Here is an 11,786-nt window from a genome sequence, read left to right as displayed (position 1 = left end):
AGTTATTGCGGAATCACAAACGATGATACAAAGTGTTTGTGATTACTTTTCTATCTTGCCTATCGGAGATATAAAATCTCGAGCCAATTATTTCAATTGCACTCAACGCGATAGAAACAACGAGACCATATCACGCGACTACAAAGGTAATAGTTGGGTCTGGCTTCACAATCCCAATGAAGTCTTCAAGTCGTTAACCTACAGGGTCTCGAGAAGAAATCTAAAGGTTAAAGAATAATCGACTCTAGTTATGCAACTAGTAACACACATGAGGTGTGGGGATTAAGTTTCCCAGTTACTAGAGTTCTCCTTTATATAGTTTTCAAATCAGGGTCTGCAATCCAAGTCACCTTGGTAACAAATCATTCAATATTCACCGTTAGATGAAAAACCTGATTCAACCAAGCTAATATCTTTCAACCGTTAGATCAAACTTATCTTGTTACACACAAATGAAATGTACCCTCATTTAGGTTTATGGAACCGTACCTAAACGTGTACACCAGGTTGGTTCAAAAATATTTAACCGGGGTTATCCATGTGATTACTCTCATATCAACCTTATTCATCTTAACCATAACTAGTTCAAATGACTCAAATGAAGCTAGTTCAATAGTTGTTCAATTGTATAGAAAATATAATCGAAACTAAATCGGTTTGATTCACTTGAATCAATCATGAACATTATAGCCACGGTTTGCAAAGATTGCATTCCTTATGATTTAAATGTTTAAGTTCATGAACTGACCGATTTGACAAAGTAACCAGCTTAAGTATGCGTACAGGTATGCATACTTAAGCAACTGGATTTTGAGTTTGTTAAGTTTCCAAACTTAGCAGAAATTTTCGCTTCGAAAACTTCGCATACTTATAGTGACTAGTTTAGGAGTTTGTAATTCCCAAACTCCACAGATATTTTCGGTTCGAAAACTTCCGCTAGTATGCGTACGGGTACGCATACTTATCTTGTCTCCTTCACCAATTTCGTATACACATATGCATACTCTTGGTTCCCGGTTTATGTATTTATACACTAATGTGCGAACACACTATATATGCTTATATCCAAAAATGGTTATATCCTCAACTATTTATTTCAATCATTGAAACATTCTTCTATAATGACAATAGTCATTTTCACACACTATTAGCATCAAATCAATTTTCAAGGTATTGAAATAATCATTATCGAAACATTCCAAGCCTACATCAAATGATTGTATCACACAAACCATATAAGATGTTACTAGGAAATTTTCTCATGATATAAGATGAACTTGGTAGAAGCGAAATCTTACCACACATATTTCGAGAAATATGTAAGTGAGATATACTCAGCTCGAAATCTCAAATGTGTATAGAGAAAAGTATATCGTAACACGACTTATGTGTCAATATAGGAGATAGTAGAAATATACTTTCCAAGTGATAGATGAGTTCAAGTCTCTACATACCTTTTTGTCGAATAAGTTCCACAAGCTCCCCTTAGTAGTTCTTCGTCTTCAATAAATGAATGCCGAGAGATCTAAGATCAATTACACTATCTATATCCTTGTCCGAGACATCTATAAATAGTATAGAAATCAAGACTTATAGTTTTGATCACTAACATTGACAAACATGCTTGAGATAGCAACGCATGCGAGTTCGACCGGGCAATGCTCTAACAAAACTAATTCCGGGTACTTAAGTCCGCGTACCAGTATGCGTACTTAAGTGGGTAAGTTTTTAAAAATGATTATTCGTGAACTTAAACTTATACAAACATGCTTGAGATAGAAAACATTAACAAACATGGGTTAGTATTTGTATGGGTACTTAAGTGGGTTGATCACTAACATTGACAAACATGCTTGAGATAGCAACGCATGCGAGTTCGACCGAGCAACGCTCTAACAATCTCCCCCTTTGTCAATTTTAGTGACAAAACTATCAATACATATGGATTACAAAATAGATAAAAATTGTAGCTTCCCATCCACATGCTTGATCTCCTTGGCATCTTCAACGCGACTCGAAATCTTCGTCACTTCCAAGTACTCCATGATCCTAAAGGTTGTAAGTTCAGCATCATAGTTGTTGAAAATCCGTAGCTATAACAATGAGAAAACAAAATGCTCTCAATCATTGTTATACAGCGTCATAGTATTTTTACACAACATCAAAGTCCAATTGTATCACAACTTTGACAACAATACTATGGTGATATTCATCACTCCCCCTTAGTCAATACTTTATCTCAACATGAAAACCACTCCCCCTTACATAATGATCCGTAAACCATATGTATTTGTAGTATCACACTACACATTAATTCTCCCCCTTTTGTCAATATAAATTGGCAAAGGTACGAAAACTAGTGGGATCCTCATGAAATTTCCACGGAGATACTTCATGACTAAAAGAGAATACCATACCAACTTATTTAGGTGCCATCATAAAACCGAAGCTAAATGCATTCATTAAGGAGTTAATAAAGATACACGATAACCCCTGAAATTCCACAGCCGCACTCCCCACAAAGATTTGGCAATTAAGCACAAGTTCAATATGAACTCTCCCCCATAAAATGTCATCCCCGAAGGAACAACAAAGGCGACCTTACTTTCACAAGAAAAGAAGGATTTCTTTGGACAAAATCAAATCACATGAAAACATGAATTTGAATCCAAACTATTCAATTGAATTATCCATAAAGTAATTCATGATTAATCCAATCTAAATGCACAATTAAATTAATCACAAGAAAACTCATAATTAATTCAATCGGAATTACACAACTAAATTAACCACACAAGTGATCAATTCAATTGGTCATACTCGACATAAGAGAACTTACGAAGCAACAACTAAAATAGCCATAAGAGAATGATCAATTTAGTTGGTCATTGCTCAAACATAAGAGAACTTACGGATCAACAAAGTATATGCACAAAAATGTGGATCGGAGATCGACCAGTACTGCGGAATAGATAAGGATTCATCCTATTTTCCATCACTATTTGCACAATGACATACAATAGGCTTAATCCTTGTAAACAAAAGTTTTATCCTTTCTTCCATAAAAAAAAAGAACATAAAAGGCTTTATCTTTTGTAATGTCAAAAGTTTATTTTATATTATATCAATACATTCATACCGACATAATAGAGTTAACTTTTGAACAAGTATGGGACAGTCACAGGTTCACGGACGTAAACAACATATCCCAACAATTTGCAATATATAAAATCATAAAGATTAAAATTGCAAAAATCATCTTCCAAAGATTTAGAATTTAAATAACTAAGTCTAAAAAACATAGAAGATGAAAATCGTTGGACATAGCTATGTGTACTCACAATAAAGGCAATTACGAACCCTAGTTATTCTTCAAAAAACATAAAGGAAGATTTACTAGACAAATAAAAATAACCCCAAGAACAAAGAGTAGTCATGAGAAACACTTAGAGTTCCAGTACGGAAGCTTCACTGGTTCCGAGACCTTCAAGCTTGTGACTAACTGTATCGACTGCATCTTCGAAGAAGATATCCTCATTGAGAAGTTCTTTAACTTGTGACTTCATGAGAACAAGGTCAGAATCAACCTTTTTCAACTCAGTTCGTAACAAGTTAAGATCCTTTATAGAGTTCTCGAGCTTCAGTTGAGTCTTCCCAAGATCAGTGAGAAAACCATGAACTACTTCAGTAGAGACCATCTCAGCATTTTCTCGATCTTGATGAGAAAACGCATAATAACATGAGGCACGAGATTCGAGTTCGTCAGACTTCACAAGGGTTCTCTTCTTCAAAACAAACTTCAAATAAACTGAATCATCAATTGAATCGGCTGGTAAATCCCAAGAACTTGGAGGAGATCCCATCCTTAAAAGAGCACAACAAAATTATGCGTACTCTATAAAAAGGTTTGGTGTTTATAGGTTACACAAGAACCAAAGATTAGGGTTTCCAAGTTTGGTCTGTGCCTGTGTGAAAAGAGATACATGCACGTATATAGACTTACCCTTATACCAAACAGTTGCGAAGAAGGTATAACACATATTTGCTTAATGATTAAAAAACTAAGCTCTAAAAAAAATTATTCTCAAAAGAGAAAAATTTAGAGCACAACAATTTGACACCCCTTTTTGGAAGAAGAAAAAGAAACAACAAAAAGATACTTATGCAACAGAAAGTGTTTATAATTGATAAACCAGCTAAGAACGATAAGAAGATAGCTGGATATTCAGAAACACATTTTGTCGTCAAGTATACCTGAAAAAAATATCTCACTCTATCAGGATTTTTGTTGAGAGTGAGAGTTCAACCTTGTAATTAATTAGTACAAGTATGAGCCATGGGAACATTAAATGAGCGGCGTTTCCGGTTAAACCTCTTCTCCCTGATCCTTGGAGGAAACCCATTATTATGTGAAAAGTTATAAATTTTACTATCGTCAGAATATGACGCATATTGTTGATTCTTACCTGAAGAACTTTGGCCAGAGGGAACAGACAACCTGTTGATAATTTTTTTATATCCTTCAATTATCCTTTTTAAGTTGTCTTACTTACCTCTATTTTTGCTTTCTTCTTCTGGCACCTTTCTCACATCATGAACAATGTAATCTCCCTTTTTGAAAGAATAAAAACCATGTGTTCTTCTTGATCGATCAACATTGGGGAGTCTGTTAAATTCTTGAACATTTGAAGAACACTTCGAACTGACTTTCCTGGTAGAATACAGGGGTAAGTACTAAAGACAATTGGTTTAGACATACAAATGTCAGTTACACCTTTGAGAATTAAGTTTAAGGTGCGTTGAAGACGACTGAAAGAATTGTAATTCAACCTATATTTCTTCTTTTGTTCACCATGACCGTTTGAATCACAAAAGAGACATACTTTCTGATCACATGAGTGATTACAAGGAACATACTCAACACTATTTTTGGGAGACTTCTTCCTTTCAAGAGATGTGTACATTCCTTGATTAGAGGAAGATACGACCACATTATTTCCAACAGGAAGGGATTTCTGTTTTGCTTCTGACACAGAGACTATTATAGTTTTATCAGAAGCAGTTGGTATTGGACTCTTTAGAACATTCTTGAACAGAGAGTTTACTCAAAAGATGTTCAATTTCCAAAGCATCCTTTTTGAGGTTTTTCTCAATCAATGAGGTGTTTTCCTATCGAAGGGCTTTTAGAAGAGAGCATGCTTATTTGACATACCAACAAGGACATTGACTTTATGTTTCAACCGATTGACTTTATCATCCTGGATTCTGACAAGTTTCAGCACCACTGTACTCTCTGTGGCTGTATTCCTTTTAACTTCGGAGTCAAACTTGTAAGTAAAGTAGTCAGAGTAACACTTGTCAATGTATGTCTGTTTCCTTGAAACACAAGGTTCGTCTATATTCGAGATTGGATAATCTTTCTCTTTAATAGACTTTATAGAAACATAACTTATATTTCTGGCGATGCGTTTATCAGAGACAATATCGTCCATCCTGAGATCGCCACAAACACAGACTTATGAGGTCTTTAATGTGTTTTCCTGCTCTGATACCAATTGAAAATGCGGGGGTCTAACAACCACACCCAAAAATTCGTTTGGAAATCTGAGAGGACTTACTCCAATACACTTTCTAGAGAATCAACTAGACAGTCAGACTCAATCTAGAATAAAGTATATAAAAGAGTTTAATATCTCTAACTCTTAATTCAATCCGCAATCAACAAATAGAAATCTGCGAGACCGATTGAATAAGAGGAGTAACTTGAACGGTACCAAAGACCAATGTTCAAGTCCCAATCAATGAAAATCAACAACCCAAGGTTGGATATTCTAATTGATTTATCTTAACATACAACCTATGATATTTCAATTATATAACAAAATATAATGCGGAAAAGAAATAACACAGACACCAGAATTTTGTTAACGAGGAAACCACAAATGCAGAAAAACCCCGGGACCTAGTCCAGATTGAACACCACATTGTATTAAGCCGCTACAGACACTAGCCTACTACCAATTAACTTCGGACTGGACTGTAGTTGAACCCTAATCAATCTCACACTGATTCAAGGTACAGTTGCGCTCCTTACGTCTCTGATCCCAGCAGGATACTACGCACTTGATTCCCTTAGCTGATCTCACCCACAACCAAGAGGTGATACGTCCCAAATTCGAAGACTTGGTAGACAAATCTATGTCACACATAAATTTATAGGATTGAATAAATCTGTCTCCCACAGAAATACCCAAGAGTTTTTGTTCCTTCTTTTGATAAATCAAGGTGAACAGGAACCAATTAATAACCCGGACTTATATTCCCGAAGAACAACCTAGAATTATCAATCACCTCACAATAAACTTAATCGACTAGCGAAACAAGTTATTGTGGAATCAAAAACGATGAGACGAAGCGTTTGTGATTACTTTTCTATCTTGCCTATCGGAGATATAAAATCTCGAGCCAATTATTTCAATTGCACTCAACGCGATAGAAACAACAAGATCAGATCACGTAACTACAAAGGTAATAGTTGGGTCTGGCTTCACAATCCCAATGAACTCTTCAAGTCATTAACCTACAGGGTCTCGAGAAGAAACTTAAGGTTAAATGATAATCGACTCTAGTTATGCAACTAGTAACACACATGATGTGTGGGGATTAGGTTACCCATTTGCTAGAGTTCTTATTTATATAGTTTTCAAATCAGGGTTTGCAATCCAAGTTACCTTGGTAACAAAGCATTCAATATTCACCGTTAGATGAAAAATCTGATTCAACCAAGCTAATATCTTTCAACCGTTAGATCTAACTTAGCTTGTTACACACAAATGAAATGTACCCTCATTTAGGTTTATGTAACCGTACCTAAACGTGTACACCAGGTTGGTTCACAAATAGTTAACCGAGGTTAGCCATATGATTACTATCATATCAACCTTATTCATATTAACTATAACTAGTTTAAATGACTCAAATGAAACTAGTTAAAGAGTTGTTCAATTGTATAGAAAAGACAATCGAAACTAAATCGGTTTGATTCACTTGAATCAATAATGGACATTATAACCACGGTTTTCAAAGATTGCATTCCTTATGATTTAAATGTTTAAGTTCATGAACTGACCGATTTGACAAAAATAACCAGCTTAAGTATGCGTACGGGTATGCGTACTTAAGCAACCGTATTTTGAGTTTGTTAAGTTTCCAAACTCAGCAGAAATTTTCGCTTCGAAAACTTCGCATACTTAAGGTGACTAGTTTAGGAGCTTGTAATTCCCAAACTCAGCAGATATTTTCGGTTCGAAAACTTCCGCTAGTATGCATACGGGTACGCTTACTTATCTTGTCTCCTTCACCAATTTCGTATACACACATATGCATACTCTTGGTTCCTGATTTATGGATTTATACACCAATGTCCAAACACGCTATATATGCTTATATCTAAAGATGGTTACATCCTCAACTATTTATTTCAATCATTGAAACATTCTTCTATAATGACAATAGCCGTTTTCACACACTATTAGCATCAAAGCAATTTTCAAGATATTGAAATAATCATTATCGAAACATTCCAAGCCTACATCAAATGACTGTATCACAAAAACCATGTAATATGTTACTCGACAATTTTCTCATGATATAAGATGAACTCGGTCGAAGCGAAAGCTTACCAATACATATTTCGATAAATATGTAAGTGAGATATACTCAGCTCGAAATCTCAAATGTGTATAGAGAAAAATATATCGTAACACAAGTTATGTCTTAATATAGGAGATAGTAGAAATAGACTTTCCAAGTGATAGATGATTTCAAGTCTCCACATACCTTTTTGTCGAAGAAGTTCTACAAGCTCCCCTTAGTAATTCTTCGTCTTCAAGAGATGAACGCCGAGAGATCTAAGCTCAATTACACTATCTATATCCTAGTCCGGGACATCTATAAATAGTCTAGAAATCAAGACTTATAGTTTTGATCACTAACATTGACAAACATGCTTGAGATAGCAAGGCATGCGAGTTCTACCGAGCAATGCACTAACAAAACTAATTCCGGGTACTTAAGTCCGCGTACCAGTATGCGTACTTAAGTGGGTTAGTTTCTAAAACTGATTATTCGTGAACTTAAACTTATATAAATTAAGGAATGCATACTTGCAAATCGTGGCAATAAAGTTCATGAATTGATTCGAGTGAATCAAATCGTTCTTGCTTCAATTGTTTCTTGTATATTTCTATGAGATCTAAGCAATTGAACAACTCCGTAACTAGTTCTCTTGAGTCATTTGAACTAGTTATGGCGAATATGAATATGTTTGATATGAAAGTTCTCATATGGCTAACCATTTGGGTAACTACTTTTGAACCAACTAAGTGTACATGTTTAGGTACGGTTACACAAACCTAAATAAACGTGCATTTCATTTGTGTGTGACAAGCTAAGTTCGATCTAACGGTTGAAAGATATTAGCTTGAATCTAATCAGGTTTTCATCCAACGGTGAATATTGAATGCTTTGTTACCAAGGTAACTTCGATTGCAAACCCTGATTTGAAAGACTATATAAAGGAGAACTCTAGCAACTGGGAAACCTAATCCCCACACCTTCTGTGTGATACTATTTGTATTAGCTAGAGTCATTCTCCTTTAACGTTTGGTTTCTATGGAGACCCTGTAGGTTAACGACTTGAAGACTTCATTGGGATTGTGAAGCCAAACCCAACTATTTTCTATGTAGTTGCGTGATCTGATCTTGTTGTTTCTGTCGTATTAAGTACAATCGTAAGATTGGCTTGAGATTGATTTCTCCGATAGGCAAGATATAAAAGAAGTCACAAACATCTTCTTCTCATTGTTTTTGATTCCGCAATATCTTCTTTCACTAGTCGATTAAGATTATTGTGAGGTGATTGATAATTCTATGTTGTTCTTCGGAAATATAAGTCTGGGTTATCAATTGGTTCATGTTCACCTTAATTTATCAAAAGACGGAACAAAAACTTGTAGGTATTTCTGTGAGAGACATATTTATCTATTACCGTACACTTTTCTGTGTGATACAAATTTGTTTATTAAAGTCTTCGACTTTGGGTCATAGCAACTCTTAGTTGTAGGCGAAATCATCTAAGGGAATCAAATACGTAGTATCATGCTGGGATCAGAGACCTAAGGAGCGCAACTGTACCTCAGATCAGTGTGAGATTGATTGGGGTTCAACTACAGTCCAGACCGAAGTTAGTTTGTAGTAGGCTAGTATCTGTGGCGGCTTAATACAGTGTGTGTTCAATCTGGACTAGGTCCCAAGGTTTTTCTGCATTTGTGATTTCCTCGTTAACAAAACTTCTGGTGTATGTGTTAATTCTTTTCCCCATTATATTTGGTTATATAATTGAAATATCACAGTTTGTGCATTGAATCGATCAATTGGGAAATCCAACATTTGGTTGTTGATTGAAATTGATTGATCCTTGAACATTAGTCTTTGGTACCGTTCAAGTGATTTCTCTTATATTCAATTAGACTCGCAGATTTCTATTTGCTTGAGTAAGTATTGAATCGAAAAAGTGAGATATAACTCTTTGATATACTTTCATTAAGATTGAGTCTGACTGTCTAGTTGATTCTCTTAAAAGTATATTGGAGTTTGTCCATATAGATTTCTAAGCGAAATATTGGGTGTGGTTGTTAGACCCCCGCATTTTCAATTGGTATCAGAGCAGGCAAACACGTTTAAAGACCTTACAAGTCTGTGTTTGTAGCAATCCGAGTCTGTGGACAGAATCTCATCTCTGGCATATACACATACCAAGATGTCTTCCAAAGCTTTTAACTATGCAAATGTCTTGGGATCACCTCAAAGGATTACTCCTTAGTTGATTCTTCCGAATCCCGAGGTAGAAATGTAGTTCTATCAAATGTTGATATCAGTCCCTCCAATGAGACATTTGACACTATCGCAAAAGCTGAAATGAAACTCACTAGAATCTCAAAAAATTCTACTGAGGCTATTGATTTTCAGAATCATGCTCAGCTCATTGATGAATTTAAAAAGTCTCTTGGTCGAGAATGGGAACTCTATAATATTATTAAGTCTTTCTCTAACAATATCGAAAAACTTATTCAAGAAATTGCTCTACAACGTGAAAATATTAGTGTTCTTGAGGATATTGTCAAGGAATATTCAATTAAAGAAAAACGTTTGATCGAGGCGCATTCATCAGAAACAGACTTCGTGTCGAAAAACAGAAACTAGGTGCATCCCTTATTCTATCCCATGAACAGTGCAAATCCTTGGAAAAGAAAAACTATGTTTTAATGAGAAATTCTTCTGTACCGGCTAATTCTCAGTCTGAATTACATCACATGAAGAGATGTTTTCCAAAATAAGTTTTTGTAAAGAAAGGATTACATGACTTGAAAACTTCTAATATGGCTATGAATTTAAAACAGGTTCCAGTTATTGTTTCTCCTCCACGAACCTGTTCATTCTGTGGGAAAAAGAATCACTATGCTATTCATTGTTTTGGGAGGAGACAAATCTCCAATCTCCATAATTTGCTTCTTTCTACTATCAATGAAGTAAATCGTCTGACAACATCTACAGTGAATCTCGTGCCCATAGAATACCAGAAACCTTATAAACATGATCTCTCTTCTAGAAATCGTCACATGTTACAAGTTCATCTCAATGGTATAGATTCTTGTGCCACTAATGAAAAAATTCCCTGTGTTTATAAGAATGAGTCTGGTAAGTAGTTATTTTCTTTATAATTGGAATGCAAAAATATTTTAGTAGTTATATTAGACAAATTTGTGGTGCAATGGTAGCATGACTGACTCCATGTCAGATGATGCGTGTTCGACTCACGCTAGGGTCACTCATTTGTGTAACACTTTGGAGAAAACTTGTGCTAGTTGCTTCCATATTTTGAGACAACTTGAACAAGTTGCCTTTAGGTTTAGAGACTGAAAAGGCGAGGGTACCCAAATATACCTCAAGCTAAAACTTTTCCTACCTATAAGTCATTTCTCCGAAAGTGATTGTCTATGGACTGAGTCGAGACAATACAACTAATCGGTTCACACTTCGTGTGATCGTATATGGATACGAGATCGAGACAATACAACAACAAAGTATGTTTACTTGATACAAAGGTTCGGACTTAACCAAACACAATAGGAATGCTTATCAAGTAAATAGGAATTAACGTTTGTGTAATTTACTTTAATTATAATAAGACAATTATAATGCAGAATATAAAAGTAAATGACACAACAAGGTTTTGTTAACGAGAAAACCGCAAATGCAGAAAAACCCCGGGACCTTGTCCAGAATTGAATACTCTCAGGATTAAGCCGCTACACAAAATTACACCTAACTTTGTATAGTTGAGACCAAATAACTAACCCTATAGATCACCTAGTTCCGTCTGTATTCCCACGCCTTCGACTTATGAATAAGTCACGTAATTGGAACAATTCCTTTGGTTTGTATTCCAAACAGTAAAGGAATAATAATTCTGTTTGGTATCAACTCTATTCAACCAAGTGATATGATTCAGACAAAGTCTCTTCCGTTTATCTTAACATAAACTTCTTCGTCAGGTCCTTATATCTATCTTATGTTCAGTTACCGAAGTAATCGTTTAAGATTAATCCAACAACACCTTTAATCCGAAGAATCGTGTTGATGCCGATCTAATCAATTAATCAATCCAATCTACCACAAGGATAAACCGATTATTAATTGGATCCTCTTTTACCGAAACAAGTATT

This window comes from Papaver somniferum, chromosome 6 (assembly GCF_003573695.1).
Source record: "Papaver somniferum cultivar HN1 chromosome 6, ASM357369v1, whole genome shotgun sequence".
NCBI classification, from domain to species: domain Eukaryota; kingdom Viridiplantae; phylum Streptophyta; class Magnoliopsida; order Ranunculales; family Papaveraceae; genus Papaver; species Papaver somniferum.
Note: the sequence above shows the minus strand (reverse complement) of the source record.